Source organism: Phoca vitulina, unplaced genomic scaffold, assembly GCF_004348235.1.
Source record: "Phoca vitulina isolate PV1807 unplaced genomic scaffold, GSC_HSeal_1.0 scaffold54, whole genome shotgun sequence".
Taxonomy (NCBI): Eukaryota; Metazoa; Chordata; class Mammalia; order Carnivora; family Phocidae; genus Phoca; species Phoca vitulina.
The window spans coordinates 8595354-8611898 of NW_022589757.1; positions in this window are offsets into that span (position 1 = coordinate 8595354).

Here is a 16545-nt window from a genome sequence, read left to right on the forward strand (position 1 = left end):
TATTAAGGAGGGCACGTACTGCAGGGAGCACTGGGTGTTATACGAAAACAATGGATTGTGGATCACTACATCAAAAATTAATGATGTATTGTATGGTGACTAACATAACATAATAAAATTAAAAAAAAAATTAGGAAAAACAAACAAAAAATAAATAAATAAATAAAGCCTTCCCACATTCATACTCAGAGAGGAGAAGCTGCATCACTCACTGATAAACAGCAATTCCCACCTGTGCTATCTGCCTTCTGACTTTCTGGTTGAGGAGAGTAATACTCCAGGATGGCTGGAGCTAGAACTGAGAGGAATTGTATATGGAAGGAGTAACCTTTGAAGACAAGGGCACTCTGGAAGGACACCATGCGATAGCCCCTCCCACTTCCATCCCCCTCCCTGCTTCTGTGGCTGAAGCTAAGGACTGTGTTTCCAGGTTTGAGGATGAGACTGCATCCAAAAGGCTGCCCAAGGACAGTGTCAGTGTCCCTGCTGAGCCACAGATGCACATCAGGCATATCATGTATATGTTTCCCAGTGATGAGAGTTCCCACTCAGCACTGAGAAGGCCTCTGAGATATCACCCAGTGCATACCCTATGGCCTATAAGGCAAACACAACACCTGGAGGAAGGAAGTGCTGCCCCAGATTCAGTAACCTCTTGGGGCTTGCAAATCAGGCTCCTCTGTGACTTGCATGTAGAGGCTTTTGTCCATATTATCTTTTCAGAAGAGGGAGACGACCATGCTTAGTACATTTGCTTTTTTTTGTACCTATAGAATGTGCATAATTATGTTCAATCAACAGTCTGAAGAATTCAGTTAAAACATCCTACACAAATGGCCTAAAATAGTCCAGGTTCTGTCTCCAAGAGTCTAATTCACACCTAGATCTTGAGGAGAATTTGCATTAACATTTAGTTATGTTAATTCTCATAATGCCCCGGGGATATTGGATGACTCAGAAATGAGCCTGCTAAATTCAGACATGGTGAAAATGTTATTTTCTCGTTTATATTTTTAATGATTTGATAAGGATTTATTGAGGGCTACCATGATCCAGAAACACACTTGCATTGGTGACAACATAGTATCAGTGTTCAAATCTAGGGAATTGTTGATGGGGCTGGGAAAGGGGGGGCTACTGTCAGAAATTAGCCACTGAGAGAATCAGTCAGTCTACATTTTGGGAAGTAAGCCACAAAGGTGTTCTGGATTTACACACACTTGGATATGAAACTAAGCTTCGTCATTTACTATCTGTGTAATATTGAGCATATTGTACAACCTTTCTGAACCTCAGTTTCCTCATCTATAAAATAGGGATATATATAGTTATAGTACCTATTTCATTGGGTTTCTATCAAAGGAAAGGACATGATATGTATAAAACACTTAGCTCAGTGCCTGATGCATAGAAAGGACTCCATAAGTGTCGACAAAAAATAGATACTTATTGCAGTCTAGTTATTTTGATTTCATCTAAATTATTCCACAAATATTTATTTGAAATGGGGCAGCCACTAGGTTAAGCACTGGGCATTAAAAGATGCGTAGTCTCTGGTTCTAACTTCTGAATAGCTTAGTGTTTACTGTGGTCAGTGAGGAGGCTATTGTCTAAAAAACCAAAGGCAATATTGAGCAAGAAGAGCTGTCATGGTGCTTAGAAGCTACCGTTGGAGAACGGTCGAGTGAAGATAAAATTTAAAAATTTTACTTTTCTTTTATTTTTAAGACTTTATTTATTTATTTGAGAGAGAGAGAGAGAGCACAAGCAGGGGGAATGAGCCGAACCTGACTCAGGTCTTGATCCCAGGACCAAGCTCGATCGTGACCTGAGCTGAAGGCAGCCACCCAGGTGTCCCTATTTTTCTTTTTCTTAACTGATCTAACAGATAACAGTTTGTTCAAAATAATAGAGGCAATATACTCAATGAAGTATGCTTATATGTAAGTGCAATGCATGATAGCAATGATGTAAGAGATGAGAATAGACTATCAACAGCAGAATACACATTTTTCTCAAGGTCACGTGTAATATTCACCAAGATAGATCACATTTCAGCCTATAAAACACAACTTAACAAATTTGAAACAATAAAAATCATGGAGAGTATGCTGTGAGAGCACAATGAAATTAAAATAAAAGTTGATAAAAGAAAGATAGCTGAAAAATCCCCCAAATACCTGGAGATGAACCAATATACTTCTAAATAACACATAGGTCAATGAAAAAAAATCTCAAGAAAAATTTAAAAATATTTTGAACCCAATGCAAATGAAAATAAGTTAATGCAATTTGTGGGATGCAGCATAAGCAATGCTTAGAAGGAAATTTACAGCATTGAATGCAACTATTAGAAAAGAAGAAAGATCTAAAATTGATGATCTAAGCTTCCACCTTAGGAAATAGAAAAAGAAGAGCAATTTAGATCCAAAATAGGTAGAAGAAAAAGAAATAATAAAAATTAGGGTAGATATCAATGAAATTAAAAACAAATTAATAGAGAAAAACAACAAAGCCAAAAGATATTTCTTCAAAGAAATCAATAAAATTGATAAGCCTCTAGCTTAACTAATTAGAAAATAGAGAGGACACAAATTACTAATGTCAGAAATAAAAGAAATGAAAGAGAACTACATCCCATGGAAATTCAAGTGACAATAAAGAATGACTCTATGCCCACAAATGTATGCCCATAACCTAGAGGAAATGATTAATTCCTTGAAAGACACAATCTGCCAAAACCCACAGAAAAAGAAATAGCTAATCTGAATAGTCTTTTTTTTTTTTTAAAGATTTTATTTTTTTATTTGACAGAGAGAGAGAGACAGCGAGAGAGGGAACACAAGCAGGGGGAGTGGGAGAGGGAGAAGCAGGCTTCCTGCCAAGCAGGGAGCCCGATGCGGGGCTCGATCCCAGGACCCTGGGATCATGACCTGAGCTGAAGGCAGACGCTTAATGACTGAGCCACCCAGGTGCCCTAATCTGAATAGCCTTGAAGATGAACAAAAACACACCAGCAGAAATTGAGACATACTAAAAGGCACTTATAATTTGTATAGTTTATTGTGAATGTTATTAATTTTAAAAGTTTTACAGTAAAGATCAGAAGGAATAAGCAATAATAAAAGATAAAATGTTTTAGCAATTAGTATGTCAATAGTTACTTTTAAGATACCCATTTTCAGGAGAGGGCAGGGGTGGCCAAAATTGCTGGAGATTAATATATTAATTTGTGGTAAAATATATAAAGCTGCTGTTTGGGGGAAAATGGTGAGAAATGAAAAGAGGAATACAGGATATTTTTTTAAGGAGCAATAGGATCAGGAGAAGCATTTACTTTTCTAAAATAGAGGATACTAAGTCATACTTTTGGTTCATGAATGAACATGCAGAATAGAAGATAAAAAATTTATAGAACTTGGTCTGACAGAGAAAAAAGGGAATGAGATTAAATGTACCAGCCTAAGAAAGAAGGGGAAATTCTTCATCCTCTGAGAGAGGAGGAAGGAACAGACAGGAGTAAGAAGACAGAGACATTTTGCATGTATCATATGACCTCACTGATATGAGGAATTCTTAATCTCAGGAAACAAACTGAGGGTTGCTGGAGTGGGGGGTGGGGTGGGAGGGATGGGGTGACTGGGTGATAGACACTGGGGAGGGTATGTGCTCTGGTAAGCGCTGTGAATTGTGCAAGACTTTTGAATCTCAGATCTGTACCTCTGAAACAAATAATGCAATATATGTTAAGGAAAAAAAAAAAAGAAGGTAGCAGGAGGGAAGAATGAAGGGGGGGAATCGGAGGGGTAGACGAGCCATGAGAGACGATGGACTCTGAAAAACAAACTGAGGGTTCTAGAGGGGAGGGGGGTGGGAGGATGGGTTAGCCTGGTGATGGGTATTGAGGAGGGCACGTTCTGCATGGAGCACTGGGTGTTATGCACAAACAATGAATCATGGAACACTACATCTAAAACTAATGATGTAATGTATGGGGATTAACATAACAATAAAAAATTAAAAAAAAAAAGAAGACAGAGACATTTTGAAGTCAAGAGCGAGTTGATACCCTTATATTAGATGGCCGGAAAAAATTAGACTAAAAGCATAATAGAGCGCATAATAGTTTCTCAGTAAACATGCATTGAATTAATGAGTGAATCATTTAAACTACATCTGTCTGAATAAACTAAAAGTAATCTAGAGTAAATAAGGAGGCAGGGGTAGGTGAAGGAGAAATATAGACACAAGAAAAGTATAAACTTTAGGTGAGCAGCAGGGTGTTGATTGGAGATAAATAAAAGAACTGAATAGTCAGAGAAAACAGCCTGTGTATTATTTTACTTTATTTTGCAACATTTACCAATTTAGGAATAGAAATGGAACACATATACAATGCCACTGTTTTACCAGATGTGAAGAGACTCAAGGTGGAAAATAGGTAGAAAGATTTTGGGTGGAGTCTTTCAGTGTCAGGAAAAGAGTAGTTCATACAACTAATCATTGGGTCCAAGCTTAGTATGATAACAAGTGAAGAGAGTATGAGAGAGAGAGAGAGAGAGAGATCCAGAGAAGCAAAGAGACACAGACAGAGTTAGAGAGAGACACCAGCAGGCCAGAGGTTGTGATGAAGGCAAAGGGTAGAGGGTGTTTGGGAAGAAAGGCTTAGGGAGAATAATAAGAGAGGCCAAAGAGGAGAATTTCAGAGTTTGAGTCTTGGAAGAGGTGCAGAAAGGAGAAATCCCTATGTACAGCCCCAGTGTGTCTACTTTTTGGGTGGCAAGAACACTAACAGAAAACAAGTCAAAGAGGAGAGCTGATATGTTAAAGTCACTGTGGGAAGACAAAGAGAGCGGCTGTAACATACCCAAGATTAGAAGGATTCAAAACCAGGAAGTTGTCAATACAGAGGAGACAGTACTGAGAGTGGTCCCACAAAGTACATTACAAAGGAATCTGCAGGGAGGGGAGTGGGGAGTCTGGAGGTATTTAGGGATGAGGAGGATGGGTCAGAGGTGAAGGTACAGGAAAAGGGGAGGCATGGGGGTGGCACAGAGAAAAGTTTATGATTACGATGGTTTGGCAGTACTGCATCATGATCACTAAAATCCACTACTTTCCCTCCTGGGCTTATGCTAGACCACATCTCTCAGCTTCCTTCGCTGTTAGGTATGGCCATGTGACTGAGTTCTGACCAAAGGAATGTGGTAGGAGTAACACATGCCATTGCCAGAACTGATCTCAAAAAATCTCTCACGTGATGCTCCGCTTCTTCTTTAATTTAATAGCCCAAAGCAAAGGATCCTGCAGTGGATTATGCTCTAGGGCCCCAGGAAAGGGATTGACAAACTTTCCCTTAAAGGGCAAGATAGTAAATATTTCAACCTTTGTGGGCCAAGAGGCAAAATCAAGGATTTTATGTATGTACTTTTGTAGCTATTTAAAATACATCCATTTAAACAGGTAAAAACCATTCTTAGCTTATGGGCTGTACAAAAACAGACAGCAGGCTGGTGTGGCCCACAGGTCATCATTTGCTGCTCCCTGTGCAAGGTAGTCATGGAGACCCAGGGCAGGGGGGAGCCTGGGTCTCTGAATGACTGTGGAACAGACCTTCTCCCCTGCCCACTATTGACTGCACTTTACATGGATGAGAAAGAAGCTTCTGTTACATGAGCCCCTGTTATGCTGAGCACCCAAAGTAGGGTTCACTGCAGTTAGCCAATCCGGACTGATAAAGAGATAAGAGGGATTTGGAAAACAGGAAGGTGTGCACTGAAATAAGGTTTAGTATTTGCTATCTGCCAGACACTGTACTAAATGCTTTACATGCATTATCACAATTAACTTTCACAAAATAGGAGGTACGTACTATTATCATATGCATTTTACAGATGAAGAAAAAAAGGTGAAGTGAATCAATTGTTCAAGTCACAGAGCTAAAAAGTGTGAACTTGGACTGGATCCTAAGTTGCTCTGGTTCTGGTTTGTTCTCTTTAGCATTCTTAACTATGCTGCTCTCAGGAATGGAATGGGTTGTTGGAGAATGCACTGTGTAGGGCCGAGTTCTGTTTACTTAATTATTTATCCACTCATTCATAATTCATAACTTGTCTAGATCCAAGAATGACGTAAGTAATTCTTGTTAGTTAGGAGAACATAAACAAACTGACCCAAAGTTCCAATTAGGAAACTAATATATGGTTGTAAGCCCTGAAGACAATGCCTCCCAGAATCTAGTTATTGCTGAAGTAAATAGAAGGGCTCTTCGAGCAGTAAAATTCCAGGCACTAAGGTCTGGCAAGCCTCTCTCAGATTCTTGTCTCTCTCTTTCTTCCCACAGTTCTAACAGATCTGGTCATCTCGTTGCAAAACCCAAAGCCATTATGTTTTTAGTTGGGCGAGGGCCTGCTAAAAGTTGTCATGTAATCCATGGTAGGACCTTACTGGTGACAGACCATTGATACGAGGACCACAAAAATACAAATGGCCCCATGTACTTCAATAGCTCCAGAAGTGATCACTGTATTATCAGGACAGTATAATAATCAATGCTCATAATGAAACTTGATCATTTAAAAAAAATGTAAAAACACCTACAACTACTCTAGTGTTAAAAAATATACATTAGGGCACCTGACTGGCTCAGTCAGTTAAGTGTCCGACTCTTGGTTTTGGCTCAGGTCATGATCTCATGGGTCATGAGACTGAGCCCTGTGTTAGGCTCTGCGTTCAGTGGGGAGTCTGTTGGAGATTCTTTCCCTCTGCCTCTCCCCCGCTCTCTCTCTCTCTAAAATAAATTTTAAAAAATACACATTTTATCAAGTATTCCATCAAATAGTATCAATTTAAAACTAGCACTGTGATTTTATAAAGATAGTAATTGCCTGAAAAATTCATGTATATGACACTTTTCACTCCCTCAAATGTGGGGAAAGCAAGATATTATCAGGGAGAGTATATATTGTAAACTCTGACGCTAACGTGACTACTGCTAAAATTTGATGAGTTATCCTTATTGTCTGAGGAATATTGCAAACAGATAAAATTTGGGGAGGAAATGTATACAAAACCTATAGCCTTATATTCTTTAATGTAGTATATAAACTTCCAAAAGCCAACAACCCTGATTATTCATTTTTTCAAAATAAATTTGTACTTCAGCTATCCAGATACTTTGGGTGAAGATAGTCTTTGGATATTGTGGCAAGAAGGTATTCTTCAGGCTTGCATACACTGGATAATTAGTACATATAGAACCAACAAAAAGGATGAAAGACATGAATCACAAGATGGTATTTATTTTAAATGCCTCTGTTATGTGTTCAAATCCCTAGGACATATATATGATGTATCAATTGCCAAAATGAATTATTGAAAACACATACTAAAGACATTTATAATAAAGAATACCTCTGAGTAGCAGTATAAAGAGTCAAGGAAGTATAAAATAAAAGCAATGAAGAGAGAATCCTGGGTGGCTTTTTGCAGCCAAAGTTAGGCAAGTCACTGCTGTTCTTCAGGCCTCAGTTTTTCCATCTATAAAAGGGATGGATTTGATAGAAAAACCTCTATGGTCTTCTCAGCTCCAACATGCTCCCTGACATCACTATAGTCTTGATAACTCAAGAAGTAATCCATGCTTGGTAACCATGTAGAAAATTGTGAATTCTAAAATAAACCTAATATCTATCTTTTGATTTATTTATGGGTCTTGGATTTCTTTGTTTCTATCAACTAAGTCATTAAATCTTTGAGTCTAAGAAATTTTAATTATTATCCAATCCCCTATTTATTGAGATGAGGAGCCATGGGGTTTAGGAATTTGCCCAAGGTCACACCTGAGGGCACAGTCAAGACTAACCCAGGTTTCCTGACCCACCAACCCTCTATTCGCTATTCTGATACTGCCTCCTTACTATATGTTTGAGACAGTGTCGACATTTAAATTAGGAAATGTCAAAAGTCCACAAGCTTCTGGTGTCAGCATGAGAAGCAAGAAAGCCAATTTATTTATGATGAAGTAGAAGTTCTTTGATAAAAAAAATTAATAAAACATTGTTTAAGAAGTTAAGTGCCTCCAGGGATAAGGATCTGGTCTTCTTTGCCAACACAGAACTCAATGAAAACGAAGTCTTATGTGTAAATGTATTTTTGTTGAAGTTTTTCCATTGAGATTGAAGAGGGCTAACTGATTTAGATAAAATGAGAACTGACCTCAGCTGACCCAAAACTTTTGCCCAAGGCACAAAACAAAGCCCCAATCAAACTCTAGTCTCGGTTCAGGGAAAGGGCAGCAAAGGGGAGGGTGGGTGAGGATGGTGGCTGAGAAATAAAAACATTCGTATGTTCTCCCTTTCCTGACCAGAAGTCTTGCTGCCAAACTGTCATAAGAAAGGCTGTTTATACAGACGTCCAGCCAAGCTAAAACAAAAGTAGGAGTCAACTCATCGGATTTTTGACTTGTTTCCCAAAGAAAGAATAGTTAAGTGAATCTTCTGGATTTCAGGTTTCTAAAATAAACACTTTTCTCCTACATCTCCTCCTGTGTCTTGAAGTGAAAAAGGTTTGTGCCTCTTTCCCAGGGAGGCAGGATCTGAAAAAGTTATTTAGTGTTCAAATGTACCAAGGATTAAAAACTGGGGCCACACAAAGCCAAGGACAGCTACCTTGTAGACTTGTTCTCTTAGGTCTGCTAAGACAGAGGCGGGAAGTAGATCAGCATCTACAAGACCATAGTCAGAATACAAACTTGATCCCAAGAACTATGGACAGACCTTGACATTCCCTGATAGAAACTCAGGAAAGATGAAGATTAATCTATGATGGTGAATCCATAAGATATTATGAAGAATTGTTTCTGTATTTTAAATTTATGCCATAAAACTCTTTGGCTTTTCCCCAATCCTTACCTTGAGATGGCAGCAGGGACAGAAGTTTGGGTTGAATGAACAGAAGTTTGGGTTTAATGGATCTATGTTTTGATTTCATGTGCCATATTTCATATGGGTTTTCTGGTTACCTTTTGAAAGGCAAAAATAAATTATTTGGACTAAACGTGTTCAGGGGCAGCAATCGTCAAACTGACTTTAGTTAATCCACTTAAAATACAGTTTGCATAAGCCTAAGCGGCGTAGTGAATGGCAATTGTGACCCCAGCTAGGGTGAAGAAAAGCAGGAAGTAGGTCCTAGACATTCAGTCCTCCCTGCCCAGTGTGAAGACTGGTCTCTGTGGGGATGACTTGCATTTTGGGAGTGGAAAAGTAAACTTTAGAAGTTCTGGCTTGGGAGAAAGGGAAATAGGTACTGCAGACATCTGAAATAGATGTTTTCCCCACTAGCCCCTTCATTACCTGCACAAACAACTGAGTTTGTTATATAATAATAATATCATGAGCTAATGTTTGCCAAGCACTTACTGTGAGTATAGTGCCTACAGAAAGGCCCAGAGAAAAGTTACTTCAGTTACCAATATGTGTTGAGCACTAATTCATGCCAGGGACTGAGCACTGCAGATACAAGTGTGACTATGATTTGGCCCTGCCCTTGAGAAGCTTCCAGTCTAGTGATTGGGAGATATAAATGGTAGGAGCCCTGACCCTGAGAGCAGCTGGACTTGCTGTTGGCAGAAACATGGAATCCAAAGGAGGGCTAAGATTCACCCACCCTGTGAACTTCATCTCTCTACCTTCATGGGGTAAAGGGAACTGGTGGGGCAGACAATATTTATATGGCACCTGCTGAGTTCCAGGCAGGCATGGGGCAAGTGATGTGGGAAGAAGGACTTTTTTGATTGTTCTGTATTCATGGTCTCATTTAATCATATAACAAACCTCAAAAAGAGGGATGGTTATATCAATTTTATTGAATATCAGAGAGTTTAAATAATTGTAAGTCCTTACAGCTAATTGTGATAGTAACAACATGTACTGTCTCAGCACTAAGGCTTTACATATATCGATTCACTTAACTCCATTAAGCACATTCTACTATAAGACTCATTTTGCAAGAAAGAAAACAGAGGCATGGGGAGTAGAGGGATGAGCTAGGTGCTTTTGTAAGGTTATGTAGATGGTAAATGGCACACCTAGGATTTGAGTCCAGATAGTCTGGCTCTCAACCATATAACCAGGCATTGGCCAACCTGAGATACTAAGCTTAGTCTGTCTGATTCCAAAACCTGTTTTATTTTTGTTGCTGTTTGTTTGTTTGTTTGTTTGTTTTATGCAGCACATTTATGTCTATGTAAAAGATATATGTATTTAATTATAGTGATTTTGGCTTAAAATAAGAAATAACTTTTTGGGGCACCTGGGTAGCTCAGTCAGTTAAGCAGCCAACTCTTGGCTTCTGCTCAGGTCATAATCTCATAGTAGTGGGGTAGAGCCCTGCTTGGGGCTTCACGCTCAGCACAGAGTCTGCTTCAGATTCTCTCTCTCTCACATGTGCATGCTCTCTCTCTCAAATACATAAATAAGTAAATCAATCTTAAAATAAAATAAAATAACTTTTTAACAAAAAATAATTGCCCCCAACGGAAATAGACTGTAAATTGTGAGCCTCTTGTCACAGAATGTGTTGAAGCAGAGTCTAGATACTCAAAGACACTGTAAAAGGAAGCCAAGCATTATAACAGAGGGTCAGAGGATTAAACGAAATGACTCTAAAGTCATTTGAAATCTATGAGTCCATAATAGAGTAATGCAAGTAACCCTCAGTAAATCATAATTTGAATTTTTTCAATCAACCAGCTTGGAATCTTTGTAATTTCAAAATAACACCCTAAAACAATGTGAAAATTCTTTCCCAAACACTTACAGTATTATTTCTAACAGTCTCATAGCAGGGGCTGGGCTTATGGGAAAGCAAGAGACTTCTGTTATGAATTTTGAAAGATTCTACTTCTCTCCCTAACCTACTAAGCCCTGGTGCTTGGAAGTGATCATCACTGTTGCCTCCTACCCACTCACCCCTTGGCCTTGACCATTCTTCCTAATAGAATTCTAATTTTGTTCATATGTTGAGTAGCCAGTTATTTCAGGGGACACCAAAGCCAAGAGGTTAAGTCTTGACTGGTTCAAGTCAAACATGGTAACTCCATTGCCTTTGGAGAGTGATCAGTTTAGATATGGGCATATGACACGATGTTGGCTGAAGAGATGTAAGGAAATCTGTTGGTGAGGCTCTGCAAAACTTTTTCCCACTCCTAAAAAGCGACACAAGTTTAATAGTTTCCTTTTCTGCCTCTGGATGTTGTCACCTACAATGAAAGCACCATCTGGTACCATCAGGGAAGCCAGCCTAAGGACAAAGCAAATTGCTGTAGCTGACGGACTAGAGAGACGGATGGACACTGGGTCCTTGATGACATCTCTGAGTAGCTAAATGAACCAGCTTTGAAACTCTTCTATCTTTGGATTTCTTCTTAAGAGAGAAAAGAAACAGCCTGTTGTTTACTTGTTTTTTGGGGGCCTTTGGGTTTTTTTTTTTAACTTGCAGCTGAAAGTATCCTATAAACTGAACGACCATATTTAGTCATAGGGTTTAAGTATTGCAGCTCTAAGAATCCTATCATAGAACTCCATTACAGAGTTATTTCTCTGGGAAAGCTATGAAATAAAAAATTACAGTAAAAATAATAAAATCATTTTAATTATTATTATTATTAAGCATCATGAAAAGCATGGGTTTGGGAACAAAATAGATCTAAGTTTAAAACTCAGCTCTTTATCTTGCTGGCTTGGTGATCTTGGGAAAATTATTTAACCTCTCTGCTATTGACACCTCATATTTTAAAGGGAAGACATATAGCATGATTTATGTTGTATGAAATGTGATAAGGTACATAAAGCATCTGGAAACAGTAATTTTCTCATTTACAAAATTAGAATTATAAAACAGCTCATATGACATATATGAGAAGTAAAAGAGACAATGAACATATACAATTAGCACTTTATACATGATTATGATAGAATGGAGTGATTGAATTACTCGGGGAATGGAATGATAGCATTGCTTTCTGATGAGGGGCTGGGAGACACTACTGGAGCTCTGTTGTTAGGAGTGGTACACACAGGAGGGGCAGAAGGCCTAAAGACAGTCTTTACCTTCTCCAGTATTTGGCCAGGGGCTAGTTCTCCTTAGAACTAGAAAGCAGGAAGTAAAATTCAACTTATAAACCCCTAGATCCATCAAAATTGATAATCCAGGTGAACCATAAGAGCACTTCTTCAATAGATCTTTGCCTCTTTCTGAGTGACTCTTTTCTTGCTCTCTTCTCCCTCCTTCTCTCCTTCTCTCTCTCTCATTAAATGCCTACTTTTAGTTCTGAAGAACTTCTTCAAAGGTGTTTATATCTGTTCCACTAAAAGAAAAAATTAAGGTTGATTATCTTAACTTTGGTCTCAAGCCAAGGCCAAGTAGGCTTTTCTCCAAAGAATGCTGGTATTTTTTATTCTACTGATGAATGCCAGGAAGTATATCAACCTAGGAGTTCTAGTTTCTACTAAGCAGTTGAGTTTTTTACTTATCAGGGCCATGATTTCCTTGCCTATAAAACAAGAGAGATTGCATTAAGTTCCTTCTCTGAACTCAAAATCACCACTAGGCCTCTCTTTGTGACCAACTGATCCCATTTGTCTTTTTCATCTTTATATAGAAAATGACATCTCTCTGCACAGCTCTCATATTGTGTAAACTTCTCCCTGTGCATATTTTTGCCATGCCTAGATGACCTCGGATGATTACCAAACTCATTTTCATTTCATCTTTAGTACACAGTTAAACTACATTTCTTGGCCACCTTGTAGAGGTGGGGCCACATATTTGAGTTCTGGTCAGTGTAATGTGGGACAAATTGATATAACACCTCTAGAAATGGCCATAAGAACAATTCTACACTTTCTCTGTCTCTTTCTTCATGAGCTGGTGGAGCTGAAAGACCCAGTGGAGGACACTGAGGTCTTAAAATGTCGTGGGTCCACATGATGGAAACAGTCTGTCCCACCTCTCTACCCACCCCCACCCCAAACCCCAGCCTTGCCACCCTTCAATGGAGATGACATAAGTGAGAAATATACTTTTATTGTGTTAAAATTGAAATTAGGGGGTATTTTAGTATACCATTTGGCCTACTCTGACTGTACAACCCAACTATAAAGGGTCTCTTTAGACAAAAGGTACATATTGTCTTCCTTTTAAAAAGAAGGCAGGGCACCTGGGTGGCTCAGTCAGTTAAGTGTCTGCCCTCGGCTTGGATCATGATCCCAGGGTCCTGGGATTGAGTCCCACATCGGGCTCCTTGCCCAGTGGAGAACCTGCTTCTCCCTCTCCACCTGCTTGTTCTCTCTCTTGCTATCTATCTCCTTCTCTCTCAAATAAATAAATAAAATTTTCTAAAAAAATTAAAAATAAAAATAAATTTTAAAAAAGGCAGATTACAGGGCCAGTTAGATGATTTGGATTCCACAAAATGGTCATAACATGTTATTTAAAGAAATAAAAACAAACGGGAGAAAAGTAAAGACAAACTCTCTTAAATTAAAAAAGTGCTCATTTTTTTTAATGTCAGTGTTTTCTCTGCAGTTAACAACGTTAACTTTGATTCTGGAAACCTGAACGAAGAACTAGAAGGCCATAGTCCCTCTGTTGCTGTCCACTAGTACAAATGACGTCAGTGAGAATCCTAAAAATACTGAGTGTTTTGTGGGTCTGAGAGCTGGAATGGGTCTTAGGTGTTCTTCTATCCAGGCCCATCATCATTCAGGTGAAGAAACTGAGGGCCAGAGGTATTCGAGTCATACAACAGGCTGATGGAATAACTGAGACTACTTGCCTGGCTCCAACACTCTGCCCTTTGTGTCAAAAATTTTATAGGTCAGCCATTTATTGTGCTTAAGACAAACACACTAAAATCAAAGTTAGTAATATTAAGATAATACATACTACATGGACATTGGTTGGAATGGAGAAGGTTTCACAAGGAAATAAAATAATACCAGCTGCTTGATTACTCTGAATTAAATGATACAGCAACTCCAGAAACATGGGGGTAGTGTCTGATGGGAAAGCAAGCTCAAGAATGCTAAATGTGTCTCAAGCCTAAGGAGATCATTTTTTCATTGGCCTTCTCATTCAAAAAAGCCAACCTGAAAAAAAAGAAATTATGTACCAAAACCTACTAATAAGTAGAGAATATAGAGGTGTTGTACTTGGTCATCATCACATTGTTCAGAAAGCAGGAAAGCAACTGCATCCCACACTGGCTAAACCATCACATCAGTTTGTGTTTCTCCTTAAATATCTTCCTATAAGAATGTTTTATATTTCAGGACAAGGAAGTGGGGACCAGATAGATACTGAGAAAATAATCACATATTTAGGGCATTGTGAGATCTTAAAACTTTAATGGGTATGGGTTATCTGTTGCACTTATCCATTTATTTAACTAACATTACAAATTGCCTACTATGTACCAGGCCCTGGTCTAGGCACTAGGAATACAAAGATGAGTACATGTATTCACAGCCCATTAGTTTTTCAGAAGTTAAGGGACAAGAAAACTAAGATAAAATGAGATGGATTCCACTAGAGCTCACAGAGGAGCTCCAAACTTGCCTAGCTATATCAGCCAAGAATTCTAGGGGGTCAACTGAGACTTTCATTAAGTTTTGAAGGATAGGTAATATTAATGAAGTAGAGAAGGGGAAAGGCATTCTTGGTAGAAAGAAGAGTCCACATCAAGGTTCCAGTGCATATTATGATCAGGAAACTATAACAAATTATTCTTTTTCTAGTGTAGATTGTTGGTGGGCATTTAGGGAAAGGTACAGATGTGCATCATTCTCCATTTACTTAACTGTGACAAAAGTGACAAAAATCTAACACAAAGCCATGTAAGGAAAGATGAGAATTTATTCACTCATATAACTGAAAAAATCTAAGGATAGATTTTCAAGCTTGGTTAGATTTAAGTTAGTGTCTCTCTCCCCATCTCCTGGCTCTGTGTTCCATTTTATTGGCCCATTTTCCAGTAGGCTATCTACTTAAAGAGACTGGTAGCTTCAGTCTTAAGTCATCCATACAGCCAGCAATCCCAACAAAAAATAACAGTATTTTATCTCAATAGTTCAAGCAAATCTTGAAATTACATCTCATTGGCCTGGCTTGAGACACATGTGTGTTCCTGAATCACTGTGCTGATAGCACAAAGCTTAATTCTACAACCCTGGATGCCCCCTATAACTCTTCATACTCTTCTCTGTACCTCAGCCCAACTAATACTGAAATTATCATTAGTTTTGCCCTAGAGTATAGACTCAAAACACATCAGACTTATACAAAAAAGGGGGGGGGGATTGTTGGACTCCTTCCTAATACAATACACTAAAAATTAACCCCAAATTGATGATAGACCTAAATGTAAGAGCTAAACTAAAAAACTCTTAAAAGAAAACATAGCAATATATCTTTGTGACCTTAGGTTGGGCAAACCTTTCTTAAATATGATATAAAAATACATTATGTGATAGCAAAAGCAAAAGTGACAAAAGAAAATATAGATAAATTTGACTTCATCAAAAATAAGAATATTTTACTGCAAATGATACCCTCAAGAAAATGAGCAACCACCCACAGAATGGGAAAAAAATGTAGAAATTATACATCTGATAAGCGACTTGTATTCAGGATATATAAAGAATTCTTATGACTCAATGACAAAAGATAAATAACCCAAGAAAACATGGCCAATGGATCTGAATAGACATTTCTCCAGAGAAGATATACCTATGGAAAATAAGCTCTTGAAAAGATGCTTAACATCATCAGCCATTAAGGAAATGCTAATCAAATTCATAAAAGATACCACTTTACACTGTCTAGAATCACTACGACAAAACCGTAGCAAGTATTGGCAAAAATATGTAGATATTGGAACCCTCACACATTGCCAATGGGAATGTAAAGTGTTGCAGCCACTTTGGAAAACAGTTTTATGGTTCTCAAAAAGTTAAGCCTGGAGTTACTACATGACTCGGTAATTTTACTTATAGGTATAACTCAAAAGAACTGAAAATAGGTACTCAAATACATGTATACTCACATTCATAGCAGCACTATTCCCAACAGCCAAAAGGTGAAAGCAACCTGGATGTCCATCAAATGATGAATGGATACATAAAATGTGGCATATCCAGACAATGGATTGTTATTTGACAATAAAAAGGAATGAGTACCAGTCATGCTACAACATGGTCAAACCTTGAAAACATGTGCTAAGTGAAAGAAACCAATCACAAAAGTCCACATATTGTATGATTCCATTTTTTAAATGTTCACAATAGGCAAATTGATAGAGACAGAAAGCACCTTAATGGTTGCCAGGGCCTGGGAGGGGGATGGAATGAGGTGTGACTACTAAAGAGCATAATTTCTTTTTGGCGTCATGAAAATATTCTAAAATTAGATTGTGGTGATGGTTGCACGACTCTGTCAATACATTAACCCACTGAATTATAAAATTTAAGTAAGTGAATTGTGTGT